Source organism: Schistocerca serialis, chromosome 3, assembly GCF_023864345.2.
Source record: "Schistocerca serialis cubense isolate TAMUIC-IGC-003099 chromosome 3, iqSchSeri2.2, whole genome shotgun sequence".
In the NCBI taxonomy this organism is placed as follows: domain Eukaryota; kingdom Metazoa; phylum Arthropoda; class Insecta; order Orthoptera; family Acrididae; genus Schistocerca; species Schistocerca serialis.
Genome location: NC_064640.1, coordinates 876,445,009 through 876,462,762, shown reverse-complemented (window position 1 = coordinate 876,462,762; position 17,754 = coordinate 876,445,009). Strand labels below are relative to the sequence as shown.

Below are 17,754 nucleotides of genomic sequence, written 5' to 3'. Positions count from 1 at the left end.
GAAAGGAGTGAGACAGGGTTGTAGCCTCTCCCCGATGTTATTCAATCTATGTATTGAGCAAGCAGTAAAGGAAACAAAAGAAAAATTTGGAGTAGGAATTAAAATCCACGGAGAAGAAATAAAAACTTTAAGGTTCGCCGATGACATTTTAATTGTTAGAGACAGCAAAGGACCTGGAAGAGCAGCTGAACGGAATGGACATGGTCTTGAAAGGAAGATATAAGATGAACATCAACAAAAGCAAAAGAAGAATAATGGAATGTAGTCAAATTAAATCAGGTGATGCTGCGGGAATTAGATTGGGAAATGAGACGCTTAAAGTAGTAAATGAGTATTGCTATTTGGGGAGCAAAATAACTGATGATGTTCGAAGTAGAGAGGATATAAAATGTAGACTGGCAATGGCAAGGAAAGCATTTCTGAAGAAGAGAAATTTGTTAACATCGAGTATAGATTTAAGTGTCAGAAGTCGTTTATGAAAGTATTTGTATGGAGTGTAGCCATGTATGGAAGTGAAACATGGACGATAAATGGTTTATACAAGAAGAGAATAGAAGCTTCTGAAATGTGGTGCTACAGAAGAATGCTGAAGATTAGATGGGTAGATCACATAACTAATGAGGAGGTATTGAATAGAATTGGAGATAAGAGAAATTTGTGGCACAACTTGAGTAGAAGAAGGGCTCAGTTGGTAGGGCGTATTCTGAAGCATCAAGGGATCACCAATTTAGTATTGGAGGGCAGCATGGAGGGTAAAAATCACAGAGGGAGTTCAGCACCCCTTGTCAATGGTGATTTAACCACCCGCCCATCACTAGTTGGCCCAATTTGGTTGCAGACTTCAAGAACGTCAGTACTGAGTAATAGGAAGACGATACTTAGCCTGCGTTCTGCAAGTAATAATAGCGTACAAACAAACGTAACTACATGTTGGAGGCACAAGAAGCACATCGAGCCACCTCATAACAAGAGGTTAAATTACGTTTCTTTTCCTTTTAGAAATAAAGTGTCCTATAAATAAGAAAGTTTAATGTATAGATCGTTTTGGATTCCTGCCACCAGCCATTGCAGCTTCTCTCCTTCCTTGTTTGTTTCTGTGCTGACTGCCACAGTAGCCAATACAAAACATCTGGTGCTGTCGATTCCAAAACAGACACTGCCTTTGCTCTTCACTGCTCTGTCACAGTGTGTCACTAATAAGTGTCTCTTTTCTTTCAGAGGAAAATTGATATTCATTGTTTTCTTTCTTGCAGACTAGCCACAACACTTCTGCTCTTGCGTATTTGCTTTGCTTCCCAGGTGTAGAAGTATGAAACCGGAACTTCCCTATAGATGGTGCTAGCTGTCAGTGTAGGGCCTGTGAGACCACATCTGCAGCACTATCTGCTTCCTGTAATGACGGACGACAAATGTCAACATACAGTAACTCAAGTTCCACATATCAGTATCTGTTTAAAACCCATAAACATGTCGAGTTCTGTGCCTAAGAATTACGATTAGCAGACAGCATTGGTTTTCTGTTATCATTTGACGAAAATTGCTGCAGAATCGCATCGAATGCTTGTCGAAGCTTTCAGTGAACACGCTCTTGGAAAAACACAATGTTTCAAGTGGTTCGAAAAATTCAAAAGTGGTGATTCTGACGTGAGAAACGACGAGCGGGGGAAACAACCGAAAAAGTTCAAAGAGAACGAATTGCAGGTTTACTGAATGAAGAGGATACTCAAACTTAACAGGAACTTGCGGAATAATGGAATGTGATGCAGAAAGCCGTTTCTCTTCGGTTGAAAGCTATGAGAAAGTTGCAGAAAGTGGAAAATGGGTTCCACATGAACTGAATGAAAGACAGCAAGCAAATTGAACGACCACTTGTGAAATGCTGCTTGCCGCCAGATACAAAAGAAAGTCGTTTCTCGATTGAATAGTGACAGGTGACGGAAAATGGATATATTTTTAGAATCTTAAGCATCGTAAACCATGGGTGACTACAGGCAAACCATCGACATCCACTAAAAGACCATATTGCTTTGGAAAGAAGACAATTCTCTCCATATGGTGGGATAATGAACAGCAAGAGGAATGGCACAAGAGGTAAGGTCAGTTCAATGGTCTTTGTGCTACAAATCAAGTGCAAGGTTTGTGAAACTTTCTAAACAAGTGTGTGTGTGTGTGTGTGTGTGTGTGTGTGTGTGTGTGTGTGTGTGTGTGTGTGTGTGCGCGCGCGCGCGCGCGTGCGCGACATCATGTCCACGATGCTTTTCCATGCATAAAACACAGAACAGTTAAAATGCCCACGTAGAACTAGGGACAGAAAGTTGGCTGAAACCAGATGTAAACAGTAAGGAAATTCTAAACTCAGATTGGAATGTATACCGCAGAGACAGGCTGGACAGTGAAGGGGGAGGCGTGTTTATAGCGATAAAAAGTACAATAGTATCAAAGGAAACTGACGGAGATCCGAAATGTGAAATAATTTGGGGGAAGGTCACGGTTAATGCAGGCTCAAACATGGTAATTGGATGTCTCTTTAGGCCCCCTGGCTCAGCAGCTGTTGTGGCAGAGCACCTGAAGTAAAATTTGCAAAGTATTTCGAGTAGATTTCCTGACCATGTTATAGTTCTGGGTGGAGATTTTAATTTGCCGGATATAGACTGCGAGACTCAAACGTTTATAATGTGTGGCAGGAACAAAGAATCCAGTGAAATTTTTTTAAAGTGCATTATCTGAAAACTACCTTGAGCAGTTAAACAGAGAACCGACTGGTGGCGATAAAATATTAGACCTTCTGGTGACAAACAGACCTTGAAACAGTTAACGCAGAATAGGGAATCAGCGATTGTAAAGTGGTTATTGCATCGATGATTTCAGCCATAAATAGAAATATTAAAATGGGTAGGAAGATTTTTCTGTTTAGCAAAAGTGACAAAAAGCAGATCTCAGAGTACTTGATGGCTCAACACAAAAGTTTTGTCTCAATTACAGATAGTGTTGCGGATCAGTGGACAAAGTTCTAAATCACTGTACAATATGCATTAGATGAGTATGTGCCAAGGAAGATCGTAAGAGATGGAAAAGATGCACCATGGTACAACAACCGAGTTAGAAAACTGCTGTGGAAGCAAAGGGAACTTCACAGCAAACATAAACATAGCCAAAGCCTCGCAGACAAACAAAAATTATGTGAAGCGAAATGTAGTGTGAGGAGGGCTATGCGAGAGGCGTTCAATGAATTTAAAAGTACAGTTCTATGTACTGACTTGGCAGAAAATCCTAAGAAATTTTGGTCTTATGTCAAAGTGGTATGTGGATCAAAACAAAATGTCCAGACACTCTGTGATCAAAGTGGTACTGAAACAGAGGATGACAGACTAAAGGACAAAATACTAAATGTCTTTTTCCAAAGCTGTTTCACAGAGGAAGACTGCACTGTAGTTCCCTCTCTAGATTGTCGCACAGATGACAAAATGGTAGATATCGAAATAGATGACAGAGGGATAGAGAAACAATTAAAATTACTCAAAAGAGGAAAGGCCGCTGGACCTGATGGGATATCAGTTCGATTTTACACAGAGTATGCAAAGGAACTTGCCCCCCCCCCCCCCCCTTCTTACAGCGGTGTACCGTAGGTCTCTAGAAGAGCATAGTGTTCCAAAGGATTGGAAAAGGGCACAGGTCATCCCCGTTTTCAAGAACGGACGTCGAAAAGATGTGCAGAACTATAGAACTATATCTCTGATGTCGATCAGTAGTAGAATCTTGGAACACGTATTATGTTAGAGTATAATGACTTTTCTCGAGACTAGAAATCTACTCTGTAGGAATCAGCATGGGTTTCAAAAAAGACGATCGTGTGAAACCCAGCTCGCGCTATTCGTCCACGAGACTCAGAGGCCCATAGACACGGGTTCCCAGGTAGATGCCGCGTTTCTTGACTTCCACAAGGCGTTTGATACAGTTCCCCACAGTCGTTTAATGAACAAAATAAGAGCATATGGACTATCAGACCAATTGTGTGATTGGATCGAAGAGTTCCTAGATAACAGAACACAGCATGTCATTCCCAATGGAGAGAAGTCTTCCGAAGTAAAAGTGATTTCAGGTGTGGCGCAGGGGAGTGTTGTAGGACCATTGCTGTTCGCAGTATACATAGATAACCTTGTGGATAACATCGGAAGTTCACCGAGGCTTTTTGCGGGTGATGCTGTGATATATTGAGAGGTTGTAACAATGGAAAATTGTACTGAAATTCAGGAGGATCTGCTAAGAATTGACGCATGGTGCAGGGAATGGCAATTGAATCTCAATGTAAACAAGTGTAATACGCTGCGAATACATATAAAGAAAGCTCCTTTATCATTGAGCTACAATATGGCAGGTCAGCAACTGGAAGCAGTTAATTCCATAAATTATCTGGGAGTAGGTATTAGGAGTGATTTAAAATGGAACGATCATATAAAGTTGATTGTCGGTAAAGCAGATGCCAGACTGAGATTCAGTGGAAGAATCCTAGGGAATTGCAATCCGAAAACAAAGGAAGTAGGTTACAGTACACTTGTTCGCCCACTGCTTGAATATTGCTCACCAGTGTGGGATCCGTACCAGATAGGGTTGATAGAGGAGATAGAGAAGATCCAACGGAGAGCAGCATGCTTCGTTACAGGATCATTTAGTAATCGTGAAAGCGTTACGGAGATGATAAACTCCAGTGGAAGACTCTGCAAGAGAGACGCTCAGTAGCTCGGTACAGGCTTTTGTTGAAGTTTCGAGAACATACCTTCACCGAGGAGTCAAGCAGTATACTGCTCCCTCCTACATAAATCTCGTGAAGAGACCATGAGGATAAAATCAGAGAGATTAGAGCCCACACAGAGGCATACCGACAATCTTTCTTTCCACGAACAATACGAGACTGGAATAGAAGGGAGAACCGACAGAGGTACTGAAAGTACCCTCCGCCACACACCGTCAGGTGGCTTGCAGAGTATGGATGTAGATGTAGAACTGCGCTTTGCAGCACGCGAATTGCTTTTCATGTGGAAAGTCAGGTCATGCACAGTCTGCGTATTTGCAACAGAGAAAGAACCCAACCCAAGTTTGCTGTTACAAGCGCAGAGCACTTTCTCACTTAGTGAATGTAGTTTTCTCTAATCCAGTTACCAGTACTAGTGATGACCAAATTCAGGATGTGCCTTTACCCTGCCCAAGTGCTATGCAATGACAGTCAAACAATCTGTTTGTGAACTTAGTAATTGCCAGACACTTTGTGCAAGTTCAGTTAGACACAGGTGCTTCCATTACATTGCTTCATCGTACCACTTACGAACAGTTGGGCTAGCCACAGTTGACAAAATCTTGCACACAACTCAATAATGGTCAGGACATTCCACTGCCTGATACGTGTAGTTTGCCTGCCACATTCCAGTCTCACACCAGAACAGTGACATTTACAATTTTGCGTCCGCCAGACTGTATTTTTGGGTTGCATTCATTTGCTTTGTTTGGTCTCTGTCTTCAGGACAGTGTACTTCCTGTTTCTGCTTTCAACCCACAATACAATGTTACTCAACTGCTTGAGGAGTTTCCTGATTTATTTTCTGATGGACTTGGCAGAGCAAATAATTTTGTGATGCACATATCAGTGAAGGACAATGTGCAACCCAAGTTTTTTCAGGCATGTCCCGTCCTTCATCCACTTCAGACACAGTTGCAAGCAAACTTATAGAATAGCAAGATGATTGTGTTATTGCTCCTATTCAGGCTAGTCAATGGGCTTCTCCCTTAGTCATCTTACCAAAGATTTCTGGAAGACTTCATCTTTGTGTTGACTTCAAATCCACTGTGAATCCACAAATAATAACTGATACTTATCCATTGCCTTGCCTTGAGGAACTATTGAACAGGCACGGTGCAGGCCGCTATTTTTCAAAAATTGACTTACGTGATGTGTATTTGCGAAGTCTGCTAGATGAGGAGTCTCAGAAAGTGTCTGCGGTCAACCGCATTTAGAGTTGTTAAAAGTTTTGAGTTTACCCTTTGGCAGCACTTCCACGCCTGCCATATTCCAACACTACTTTGAACAGCTCACTGTAAAAGTTCCATTCTGTTCCAGTTACTTGGATGATACCAAACCATCAACCTCACACTGACCAGTACAGAGCCACGAAATGGCATCAAGGAGGTGCTGACCCACGCACCAATGGAAAGAGCGGGCAGCAGCACACTCTACAGGAAGACTGAGTTCAGTGCCCATCACTGGTTGGCCCAGTTTGGCTGCAGACTTCGAGAGCATCAGTACTGACAAGGGAACCTCCCCATCGCACCCCCCTCAGATTTAGTTATACGTTGGCACAGTGGATAGGCCTTCAAAAACTCAACACAGATCACTCGAGAAAACAAGAAGAAGGTGTGTGGGTCTATGAAAAAAATAAGCAAAATATACAAACTGAGTATTCCATGTGGAACATAGGCAACATCGGGGATAATGTCAGCTCAAGAGCGCCGTGGTCTCGTGGTAAGCGTGAGAAGCTGTGGGACGAGAGGTCCTCGGTTCAGGTCTTCCCTCGAGTGAAAAGTTTAATTTTTTATTTTCAGACAATTATTTTGCGAAGCTGCACAGGTAAACAGAGCAGTTTTGTTTACGTGATCGTGTGTCAATTATCAAAGTTCAGACACTCACACATAATCAACTTCGGCCTCCAAAATTCCAGGACATGTTCAGATTTGCTTGGACATATGCAGGATTTGACGGTCTACACACGGAAAAATTTGAAAACGTTAAAAACATATGTTTTGACAGAGCACAGGGAAAACTGTGCGACTGTGAAACTGTTGCATTCATTTGTTGCAGTTTATGTGACAAACTCTTATGTTTTCATCACCTTTTTGAGAGTGATTATCACATCCACAAGAAAACCTAAATCGGGCAAGGTAGAAAAATCTTTTTACCCATTCGCCAAGTGTACAAGTTAGGTGGGTCGACAACATATTCCTGTCATGTGACGCACATGTCATCACCAGTGTCGTATAGAATATATCAGACGTGTTTTCCTGTCTAGGAATCGCAGGGTTTTGCGGTGCGGTCGCAAAACACAGACACTAAACTTATTACAGTGAACAGAGATGTCAATGAACGAACGGACAGATCATAACTTTGCGAAAATAAAGAAAGAAAACTTTTCACTCGAGGGAAGACTTGAACCAAGGACCTCTCGTTCCACAGGGTCTCACTCTAACCACGGGACGATGGTGCTCATGCCCTCAGACTTTCCTTGATGTTGCATATTCTTTGCACGGACTACTCAGTTTGTATATTTTGCTTATTTTTTCATAATTCCACACAACTTCTTCCTGTTTTCTCGATTGATCTGTGTTCAGTTTTTCACGGCCTATCCACTGTGCCAACTTATAATTAAATCTGAGGGGGGTGCGATGGGGAGGTTCCCTTGTGAGTAATAGGAAGACAATACTTAGCCTGCACTCTGCAAGTAGTAATAGTGTGTAAAAGTAATTGCATGTACAAGGCACATGAAGCATCTCAAGTCACCACATAACAAGTAGTTACGTTATGTTTTGTTTTTAGAAATGAAGTGCCCTATTAACCCATTAGCGCCGTGCGTTGCCATATGGCAACGTTTGTAACACTTTTTTAAAATCGTTGATTCCACGACATCAACGAAGCGAGAGTCTTGGCAGCACTGGATTCCGTTCCGCACGACTGTAAAGATCACTACAATGCAACAGTTTTAACAATACATTTAAATTCTGCGGCGTAAGCAGTGCTGGAAGTCGTCGTTTGCTGAATGACGAAGAAAAATGGAGTATAAGTTCGAGTAAGTATGTTTTACAGAGTAACTTACGATTTATAATTTGTTTTTTTTTTTTTTTTTTTTTTAGTATGGTTGTGCTTTAAATACTCAAATATATATTCTCTGAAGGTTACTGCTTGCTGTGAAATAAATTACGTTCATTTAGGCTGTTTGAATGACGGTGTTGCCATATGGCATCGCTGCGCACTTGTACTCAGTAAACGGACGAATTTTCTCTTTTTGTTTTAGAATTGGTTTCTCGCTTGCTGAGGCGCTGGAGATTCTTTATAATGACGATATTGAAGGTGATGTGTTTGTTGAGCCCCCAGATCCGAATAGAGAAGAATGATGGATTATTGTATGTGTGGTGGCTGGACAACTCAGTTGCCACAATGATTTCTTCTTCATGTGGTGCACAAGAAGTTGGCCAAGTCGCGAGATTCTCACAACTAAAAAAGCAAAATATAATGATTCCCAGACCAAAACTGGTAGCAAAATATAATACAGATATGGGAGGTACTGATCAGATGGATTAGAATCTAGCATGCTATTGCATTGCAATAAGAAGCAAGAAATGGTACTGGTGTCTCTTTACATGGATGTTAGATCTCGCCACATAAAACTGTTGGACTCTGCATAATAAAGCAAGAAACCAAACTATTTCTCAGCTTGATTTCAAGAGAGAAGTAGCAGCAATGTACTTGCAAAGACACTAAGCTTTACCAAAAGGAGCCGGGAGACCATCTGCATCAAGGGCATGTTCCGACAGCCGTATCAGATTCAATTAGGTTTGATAAGACTGACCACCTCGTCCAGCACACAGAAGGAAAGAAGAAGAAAAGGTGTGCACACAAGGACTGTAAATCTATTCTGAGAACAATGTGTTCGAAGTGTAATGTGGGACTGTGTACTGAGTGTTTTATTCCATTTCATGTAAAGTAATGCCGAGTTCAAGGTTTGATTTTTGATTATTAATTGTACTTTGTTATAAAGTATCAATTGTATGATGAAGACTGAATAATAAATTTCCACAAAACTTGTATATGTAATAAGAAATTTCAATAAACTACTTATTTTAGTTGAAGTTGTAATCCATATAGTAATCCATGTAGTGAAAGCGCCTAGCGTTGCCATATGGCAACATCAAATATCTCGCTAATGGCGGTAATTACTTTCGTCGAAACAACTCTATTGCGCAATTCATGTCTTTTACAGACATAACAACGCAATTTTTTTTTTTAAATCACTAAAAAATTAATTCCGGCGCTTAATGAGTTAATTAGAAAGTTTAATGTATAGATCATTTTGGATTCTTTCCACCGGCCATCGCAATTTCTCTCCTTTCGTGTTTGTGTTGGTGCTGACTCCCATAGCAGCCAACACAATACGTACCAAGAAGGCATCCAACTCCTTTACAATATGTGTCCATACTACGAAATCATCAACAACATCATGATAGCACCTAGCTGATCCTTTACTGGCAGTCTGCATTGCCTGTTGTTCAAAAGTCTGCATAAACAAATTGGCCACAGCTGGACTACAAGACCTGCCCATAGCTACCCTGTCAATCAGTTTTTGAAATCATTGTTCTGGAAATAGGCTGTGGTGAGGCACTGTCAGTTAACAAAGTTATATCATGCATAGCGGATATTTTTCCAACTGATATAATGGTGTTATTCAGACATAGCTTCACTACAACCTGTTTCCAATACAACAATGATGTTTATCAAAAGGCTAATACGGTGGCTATGGGTAATCCTCTTAGTCCACCTATGGCCAATTTGTTTATGTGGGCTTTTGAACAACTGATGCTGCATATTGCCAGTGAAAGACTAGCTAGGAGATATTGCTACAATGATGATACTTTCATAGTATGGACACATGGTACAAAAGAGTTGAATGCTTCCTTTGTGCATCTTAATAGTATCAATCAAAAAATCTAATTTCCTATGGATACAAAGAGTAATGGGTAACTTAATTCTGGATGTGTTAGTAATCAAATGAGTGGAGCGACATTGGGCCACATGGTGCATAGAATAGGCACGCATACGGATCATTATGTTCACAAAGACTCTAACCACCACCCCACACTAAAAGGATGGTTGGTTTGTGGTGGTGGTGGTGGTGGTGGGTGGTGGTGGTGGTGGTGGTGGTGGTGGTGGTGGTGGTGGGGGGGGGGAGTTGAAAGGACCAGACTACAAAGGTCATCAGTCCCTTTTTCCACAACCATGAAAACCCACAAGGAATAAAAACAAGCAACGGAGGTAACAAGAGACAACACAGAGCAAGAAAGATACAGTCAAAGACCAGACAACAACGAATTAAAAGCACACAGAGTTGTACAGTGGTTGGCCGACCATGGAAACAAAAAAGGAACAGCCAACCACCAAGAGACATACTAAAAATCCCAAACTAAAACCATAGGCCAAAGGCCAGACACAACACACAAAAGGAACAAACCCTCAGATTGAGTGATAAAAGCCCCCTGCTGGAATAAAACTGAAAACTAAGCCTGCCATTCACTAAAAGGAGGTTTTATAAAAATCGTTTAATAAAAACCTTGATGGCCAGGGTAACAAAATTTGTGAAGCAGTTTATTTACAAGATGAGGCTAACCACCTACTGTCAACCTTTAAAAAGAATGGTTATTCAACTAAGGAGATAGACTGAGCTCTTCCCCCTAGGAAGAGAATCAGAATCGAAGAGGAACGACGTAAGTCCAACAGAAATGTTTTCCTTCTGTTTAATAGTAAGATTACAAATTGCTTGGGGAAGTGTTGGGCCAGTATTGAGTTGAAACTATTTTCATACCAACCAGGAAGATAAAACACATTTAAAAACAGCAAGGATATATGACATCCTTTGGCTACATTGGGTGCATATAAAATTTCTTGTAGTTGTGGACTAGTTTATGTTGGTACGATGAAAAGAAGTGTTAACACCCACATAGTTGTACATGAATAGAATTGCTCTCTAGGACATAGAGATAAATTGGCGATAGCAAAACGTGTACCAAGAGGGTAATCATGAAATAAAATTCACATAATGAAAACATCACATTATCGTTTGCGCATGTATAGAGATGCTATTGAAATTTATGATCATCATCATAATTTTAAGAGAAAAGAATAAGGTGCTGAATTAAATAACATATGGATGTTGACTCTGCACCGACAGAATGGCAATCGATTACTTTTGATCAGGAATGTTGACACTATCAGAGATAGTGCCATAGCCAGTGTCACGTTATGGGCTTTGGTGGTCTTTCTACTTCCTGGTATTTGGCACTCACTCGAATTCTGATTGCAGTTCATCGTTTCACCTCCAAGGATATCTCCTGCAGCTTGGGATTAAATGTTTGGGAAAAGTTTTACATATCAACCATGGCCTGTCAACCAGGAAGTATTAAGTGAAACAAATGGCTGTGTTTGGTGCGGTGTCATGTCCAGGAGGCAAGGACTGTTGACGAACAGTGTTGCGGCAAACTGGGGAGAAGTCTCTTTCTTACAATGTTATGGAGAGGCAGTGATGTTACTTCCAGTGTCACAGTGTGGGGAGCCATCAGATACGACTTTAATTCATGATCGGCAGTGGTAGCGGGAACTCTGATGGCACAATGCTACATCGGAGATATCCTGTGTACTGAAGTTCTGCAGTATTGTGGAGTCATTTCTCAACAGGTCTCACACAGCACATGTCTCTACAAACTGTCTGCATGACGACGAGGTACTCCGTGGTTAGCAAGATCGCCCGGTTGATCCTGACAGAACACACATGGTACCAGTAGCAATTTGCAATGTCAAGTCTGTCCTGGTGCCAGTATTTGGGATACTGGGAACCAGTTACAACAGTTATCAGTCAGCTTGCCTTGGAAGAGGATACAATGGCTTTACAATATCCTTCCCATCCAAATTGGGGCATGCATCCAGGCCACATGGGATGCAATCTCATAAAGATATGTGGGCTCATACTGCCAAGTTCCTTGTATATTTGAATAAACTTTGTAATTACTGAAATGACATCACATACCTTCTAAATCCACGAAGTTTCATTTCGTTTCCTCCTCCTCTTCTGACCGTTCCACTCTTTTTGTCAGGCAGAGTAGTTACCAATGCCATATGTACCTGGTTTTCCCTTCATTCTTTCTGTAAGGTCCACTGTAATTATACGAATAAAGGATTATGAACTGCACTTGCTCAACTTGCAACAAGAGGTTAGCTTAAGAAATGTCATGTCAGTAATTGGGTTGGCATATGATATCAAAGGAGGGTGTGCCAGGCAAATTTTGCACATGCCTGCATCTAAAATTAGGAAGCGGGCACATGATCTATGATATACCTAGTTATTTTGGCCTGTACTAATGTCACAAACATATCTGTGCATGATATACAAAGAGATTTGTTGGAACATATGCTAAACTTGGAAAAGAAGAATACCCCTCTATTTCTTATTGAGTTTGCACACAGCAGTACTACTTAAGAACACTACTAATGAATAATGTTTGTAGATGTGCAGTGTGAAGACATTAGAGTGATTGCTAGTGTATTTGTGGATTCAATTTTAGGGCAATAAATGTATTTCTAACTCAATATTTTTTAAAGTATTCTCTCAATACACACCTGATCTCTTCCTCTACCTGCTACTGTTTGGTATGAAAGACCTGAAGCATCTGATGACTACATAAACTAACAAAAGAAAAATGGAAGGATGATCCCGATTCAAAGTCCCACTGACTAAGGGATCATAGGCACAGAGCACAAGATTGGATAGGGCCATGATGAGGGCAGAAATCTTCTATATCCTTTTTAAAGGAACCAACCTGCATTCGTGTCAATCAAATTAGGGAAACCACAGAAAATGTAAATCAAAATTTGAATTATGCTCCTCCCAAACGCAAGTCCAGTTTCACAGCCATCTATCTCTATCTCCCCCCCCCCCCCCCCCAAGCAGACCATTTTTACACTCAGCCACGGAACAGTAGAACAGTTTCATAACTAAATGAGTGCAGCTAAACTATAACATGAAGGAATTTCTCTTGTCTGTTAATGCGGTCATCACTTGCCAGATCACAGAAAATGATTCTACTGGAGACCCATTCCCATCTCCATAATACCTTGAATGATTAATGTCACTTTTATTAGCCACTATGTTAGCTACTTAATGCAAAGGACCTTCAGCTGCTAAGTATTTTGCATCATCCACCCATTCTTATACTTCATTTTCACCAATTAAATGCTCACAGATCATACACAACTGCGTGATGACCCTGAGAACACAGACAGTTTTCGGTTATGTCACCTTTCTTTGAGTCAAGGAGTTAATGGCTTCTATTTTGTAGAAGTTCACAAGTGAAACCCCTTATGTTCAAATTGAGCTGTAAATTTCTCCAAAAACTTAATCGTTCTCCTCAAGTCCAATATCTTCACTCCTTTTCCACCCCACATCATATTTTTCCGTGTTGACTTCTATTTCCTTGCAAATACTTTGAATGGGATACTTCAATTCGAATTTGTAACTATAACCCAGCTATAAAAATCTATGCTTCATATCATTTTCATCCATTTTAAACACTCCTTTCCCCATAATAACTCAAGTTACATGCGACTCTGCTTGCATTGAATTTTTTCACACATACACTGACAATGCCATCACTATTATTGTAATGCGAAAAAAAAACCACTCACACACCATACCTGCATGGATTTTTGCACGAAATCTTTGCCATGACCAAGCTCAATAATCCCGTCACTAACAGCACACAAGCAGACCTTGGACAATACTGACATAAATCCAAGTAATGAAACCCTAAACTTTAATTGTAACTCAATATAATGCATATTAATCCTTTAAACTGGAGTTCAATGGCTTACAACACACTAATATAAACTCTGTAATGCATAAATTCCTTCCTACTTCATACAGAACAGATTTGGTCATTCATAAAATTTTTACAATATTCTCAGGATGCAATACAAATCCTTAAAATCATTTTATTTAGCCTAGCAGATGTTTTAATCTAACAAAAGCTTATCAATAGTAAATACTAAACTGCATCCTGTAGCAATAACGTACTGCTGCCATCCTAAGCAAACTCACTCACCTCATTAGGGGTCATTCCATATCAAATCACCCAATAAAAAATAAATTTTACACCCACCTCCTTAGATTTTCATGAAATTTGGCTCAAATGGTTCTAATACCATCCTGACAACACCTGCAATTTTTTTTTGCTGTATCTCTTATAGTTTTTTTTTATAAATTTTTAAAGTTTTTATGTTTTGCGTTTTCCGAACCTTCGGAAATGGTAAATTTAATTTGTATTCAAAACTTTAAAATTGCTTGTCTTAAAAACTCCTTTAGATAAAATCATGAATTTTTGCAGCAAGTTTATTTATTACACATATTTGAAGATAAAAATGATACTATTAAAATATATTAATATTTTCTATGAAAAAATATATGTATTTTTTTTCTTTTTTTTAACGGATGGTTTGTTTTATAAGAATTGCAATATCTAGAGTCTCAGACCTGATAGAATGCTCAAATTTGTTTTAATTAACTCTTAAACATATAGGCTACTTGATAAAACAAAAATAATGATGGCTTTTTAACATGTTTATTAATTATAGTAGATTACATTGGAATTATGTAAAAGATAGTGTACTTACGACACTTATGTATAACCCAACTGATTGCTTGAAACATTGAATTTTTTGAGTAATTTTGTCTTTTTAATAAACATTAATGCTGATTCAAACTGTTTTTCCACTTCATCCAGCAGCTTTCAGTTCTTTTCCCACAGTCTTTTTTGAAGTAATACATTCTTCCAGTGCCGCTTGATTGAGGTGCGTCTACTACACAGACTATGTGCTCCAAAGGCACTATGCAAGAATCTTCTCTTTCAGGCCAATAAAATGATGCAGCTGGTCCTGAAGGATGTAGAAATAGAATTTCTGCATCTTCATCAGCATTGAATATTGTTTTTACCAGTCCAAAGTACCAGTTACCATCATAATTTGCAGCCACATAGCTATTTATGGATGGTTCAACACGAACCCAATCAGAAGAAGAATGGAAAGAAGACTAAGTAGGGTTTTACACTATCTGTAGTCCTTCTAATTTCAAGGTTGTTTGTTTTAAGTGGTTTGAAGTTATGAAAACTTCTTGTTCCAGGAATGGTTCGGGTTGCTGAAAAACGTTTTTCTAGTTTTAACCGTAACAAATCAGCTTCTTTTTTGTCAATAAAGTGAAAATGAATGTTTTCAATATTTTTTTCACAAAACTTGTACACATCGATTGCTGTCATTATTTGTTCTTCGTCTGAAAGCTGTAGACTGGCTTTCCTTAAAATTCTTTTAATAGTTCCTCCTAGGCCATCACAAATTGACTTCCCATGACTTGTTGCAAAAAAAGTGTGTTGGGCCTTCAAATTAAAGTCTCTCAAGTGTCCAGTAAAATTTTTAAAACTGTTTCTATATTTGCACTGCCCAGCACAACCATCTGTAAAGTAGTGAACTGAGTCAATGCAGTATGATGTAATGACAGCCACTTTGTAATTTCTTTTTGTACAAAGTTAACAAAACCAGTGTCATGTTCTTGGTCATCACTAATAAAACAGTGGTTGGAAACAAAAACATTGTTTTCCTCATTTCTTAGAAAAACTCCAACTGGGTGTAGAGTACAACCACCTCTATTCCAGTGGTAACTTTGGATCTCATTTTGTATAACAAAGGAATAATTTTCACTGAAATCCATCACAATAATTGCTGTTTTGGGTGGTGGGTCTTCTTTCAATCTTTTAAAGGCTGCTGATTGGGATTTTGCTATAAACGAGTGCGGGGTGAGCTTTCTCCAATGACCTAACCAATAAAGAAATGTAGCCTTCAACACTGATAGACTGTCTGATCATTTCTGCCCTGTCTGTGTTAACCCACTGACTGATTACAATTTCTTCTTCTAAATAATAATCTTCACTTAGTTTTTCAGTTAAGTACTCAGTTAGTGCAGTATTTGCAGGACAGCTGTCGCAATGATGTAGCATGCAGTTTTGGTTTTCCATGTTGCACACAAGCATCTTAATTAGGTCTTTATAAGATTCTTCAATTTTCATAGCATCCAGTAATAGTTTAACATTCTGGTGGATACTGCATACACATACAGTGTGTGTGCCTGCAGCACCAGCAAGGATACACCATTTAGAAACAAAATATTGAAAATCCTACTTCTACCTCGGGATTCTCCCATTTGAAAGAATAATAGAGTTCTCTCAAGTTACACAAAATGAGTCTTTTTTGCATTGACACATTTTTTTGAACGCTTACTTTGTCTTTTGTTCCAGGAGGCACTCTGGAACTGTCATCCTTTTCACAAAAATCTGTTACAAGTCTTACTGTATTTTCAGAAAGAGTTTTAGCTTTTTTTGGACCAGGAGTTTCCAAAATACCCTTTTCAGATTTTAGCTTTCTAGCTTGTCGCACCATGTACTCACTTACATTAAATTCTTTCATCACTTTATTTCGACTCCAAGAATCTGGAGCCAAGGTCAGAATCTGGATTTTTCTAGACCTCCCAACAGATGAAATCTTCTCTTTCATAAGAGAAATCATTACATCAAAATCCTTTGCTTTCTCAACCACACTTGTCTCTTCTTCGTCATCATCAGAACTTGGTGCATCATATTTTAATGCATTTGAAACCGCCTTTTTTGCAGTCTTTTCAATACTGCTAACCTTCCTTTTAAAATAAGACCCTTTACTTTGTTCTGACAAGCCATGAAGCTTTATCGGTGTTAAACCTAAATTATCAAGAGCAATGTTTGTTTGTACAAGAGATTCATTTCTGGATTCCAATGATTCTAATTCAACCATGACTTCATCATCTGTTTCACTTTCATTGACTTCAGCTCTTAATTTTTCCTCACAAAAGTCACGGCATGTGGAGCAAAGCTTTTGTCCAGGTTTTATGCTAATATTTTTTGTCAGTAATTGTTTAGAAAGACCCAAGCCTACACTTCTCAACGATTTTTTGATGGGCTTTTTGTGTAGTTTTTTTTAGTTGGTCTACACATGTTGTTTGATACTTTTCAAAAACATTTAAAATGTAGTAGCTGTGGTGTGGACATATATTCTTAAATTCACACAGATTAATTCCAGATCGTAAGTGGATCAAATCTTTTTCTTCCTCACTCAATTCAGATACTGGTTGTAACTTTTTTGAAGGTGTGTAGGTTGTTTGGAAACAGTCAGATTTTTTTAAATAACCCTACACTACAGGTTTGAATATCTGACATACTGATTTCACTTTTGGTCTGATTACTGTTCTGGTTACTTTTATAGGATATTGGAAAAGAATCTCTTTAAACTAAGCAACAGTACTTACTGAAAGTTTGAATAAACTTAATAAAATACTATCCAAGCACTATTTAACACTGTAATAATTTTTTAATTCGAAACACAGGAGTAACAAAACAAAATCCAAGCGTACATTGTTACTCGAAGAAGACAAAAACTTATTTTCGGTGTCTAAGTCACTTGGTACTTTTTATTTTTAAAATATAATTAGTATTATTTTAAAAATTAGATAACTATTAAACAGGTTAAAAAGCCAACATAATTTTTCTTTTATTTAATAGCCTATACAATTAAGAGTATTTTAAAACAAATTTGAGCCTTCTATCATCAGGTCTGAGACTCTAGATATTGCAGTTTTTGTTAAACTAAACATCGGTTAGCTAAAAAACCAAAAATTGTAAATTTTTTTTCATTTGGAAGATTTTAATACATCTTTATGGTAATTTTTTTCACATTTAGATACAATATACACACTTATTCCAAAATTTCATACTGATATCTTGAGTATTCTTTAATATACACATTTTTTTAGTTCTGAGGACACGTTTAAGTTACGATTTCCGACTGCTGAAACAACGCCAAATCTGAAAACTTTAAAA

At 38.8% G+C, this 17,754-nt stretch overlaps 1 protein-coding gene across 4 annotated transcripts in view; it reads right to left on the bottom strand.

The window, feature by feature from the left end:
* Positions 1-17,754, bottom strand: part of LOC126471067 (regulator of nonsense transcripts 2-like) — a 235,293-nt gene that overhangs the window by 212,666 nt on the left and 4,873 nt on the right. For 3 of the 4 annotated variants that reach the window (XM_050099136.1, XM_050099135.1, XM_050099137.1), the window contains one exon: positions 11,835-11,962. The exons of the other annotated variant lie outside the window; for it this stretch is intronic. The gene's annotated coding sequence lies outside the window, so the exon portion shown is untranslated. The remainder of the gene's footprint in view (positions 1-11,834; positions 11,963-17,754) is intronic. 4 annotated transcript variants of the gene reach the window in all.